The following is a 2302-nucleotide window of genomic DNA, read 5'->3' on the forward strand; positions in this document are numbered from 1 at the left end:
CTATCAATAATCTCCCTTCTCAACCAATCTTATAATATCTCAGACAGCCATTAACTCTTACTAGCTGTGTGGTTTTGCATGTCGGGGACAGCCGTGCTGTCATGAAGGCGTTAAATGAACCGACTGTAGAACTTAGCAGGCCTCTACCTGCCGTCAACTGTGTATACCAACCAGTAGAAAGGAAATGCCAACACCTATTTCTTCCGTAATGTTATTCTTTTGTGCGTGTGTGGATGGGGGATGGGGTGGAGGGGACAAGGGGAGAGCGGTTGGTTATTGGGCAATCCATATTATAGCCAACCTAGTAATTTAAGAGTGAAGGAAATACACACATGTATCCGTACAATGACGAATGTTTTACAAAACATCTTCATCATGAACATCATCTTTCTCACCCCGTACCGGATTAAAGGCCACCAATCACAGCTCCCCATCTACTTCTATTCTGCGCTTTAGTCTCCACCTCTGTCCAGTTGTGTCTCATCTACTGTAGGTCTGAATTTAGGTCCCTTGTTCATGGACCTTCAGGTCTTAATTTGGTTCCCTTTCCTTGTGGACCCAACAACGGCTTGGTGGATACTATTTAACTTTGGTTTTCTTTAGGAGTGTCAAATCAACTTCTTTTTTTTTTCAACAAGTGGCCACCCACAAAAAAAGACTACGATTCAACGTCCACCTGCAGAAAGACATGACTATCCATGAACGGTTCAAATAGGCTTTGAAATACATGTTTCATGTACTGTGTTGCTGGAGAAACAGGAGGTAGACGAAGATGAACATTGAACATCACAGACATTTGCAACAACTCATGCAGGGAAGAAGAAGAAGAAACAGAACACCAGCATAAAGGATGGATTCGAAAGAGTCACTAGATACAATACAAGTCAGGGGAGCAACATATTATTAATAAATGAAAAAAAAACCCAGTGAATTGATCTTTGGAGGGAAATCTACTTAAGAATGAGATTACTTTGTAATTGTCAACAAAATAACATCATATTGATTCAGTATGAGGTCAAGGGTGACCGGTAACAATGATATACCGGTAGGGGCTTCTCTGTCATATGTAGAAGAGGTGAGTTCGAATTCCATGTGAGGGTTGAAAAAATTATATATCCCTGTTTGTCTCCTTGGGTTTTGAACCCGGTTTGGCACTGACAGGTAGCGCAAAAGCTGCCCGCCTCCTAAATGATCTAAATTGTAAAAGATAAAGAGAGAAATATCTTACAGTAGATGTTTTTTACTTCACCATTGGCACTTTTAACTTTGGTGTACATTGTGTTGATGGAGGCATTTAAAATTACAAATAAAGCTAACTATGGTGATGGTTTTCGCCTTTTTTCTTCTCCCTGAGCCTTTTTCTTCTTCTTTTATAAGGGTTTCACGCATTTTGATCGAAGATACACACCTTAATGAATAAACATATGTCAGACGTTTGACAGCACCAAGAACATGGCCTCTCATCCAAAAATAAAATAAAGTTTTAAAAAATAAAATGATTTAAAAAATCAGTTTCACTGTGCAGTAACAATTTCTGGTGGCATTTCTTCACGACCAACAAAGCAAAATCTGGAAGCTTTGTCTTCTAATTTTTGTTTCGAATGTAAAGGCCAATCTGGGCTGATTGTAACGCGACATTCCAGCACAGGAACATAATATATTCTACAAAAAGTATTCCAGTATTGTGACGATTGTTTAGTGTACTACGTTTCGGCATAAGGTTACACGTTTTTGTACAGTAAAGTTATTAAATCAGTTGCAGGTATTTGGTAAATCTTTTGCGCCCACTTAACACAGTTTTGGATAATTTATGAGGCCTGCCAGGGCCAATCTGGGCTGAATGTAACGCGACATTCCAGCACAGGGACATAATCTAATCTAAACAAAATAAACCCAGAAGAAATATTCCTGATCCGAGAATCGAACTCAGGTTTTTCTATAAGCGACAGCAAAAAGTCTTAACATTGTACGCCTCACATCGATACAGAAACTTGACATCGAAAGGCACCCCATTGACATGACCGGAGGGTAAGTTGTGGGAGGAGGGTGGGGACGCGGGAATGGGGGCGGGAAGAGGTGAAGGGGTGGAGCGGTGAAGAAGGGGGAAAAGGGGAGGGAGAGGGGGGAAACAAAAGGGGGGAAGGGGCGGACGAGGTGTGTGGGAGTGACGGAATGGCGAAGGGGAGGGAGGGGAGGGCAAAGGGGACAGAGGAGGCCGAGAAAGGGAGGGCGAGGGGATGGGTGGGAAAGGGAAAAGGAGGGTAGAAATGGAGGACAGGGTTCGAGGAGGGAGGGAGGGAGT

Source organism: Aplysia californica, unplaced genomic scaffold (genome assembly GCF_000002075.1).
Source record: "Aplysia californica isolate F4 #8 unplaced genomic scaffold, AplCal3.0 scaffold00111, whole genome shotgun sequence".
Lineage (NCBI taxonomy): Eukaryota > Metazoa > Mollusca > Gastropoda > Aplysiida > Aplysiidae > Aplysia > Aplysia californica.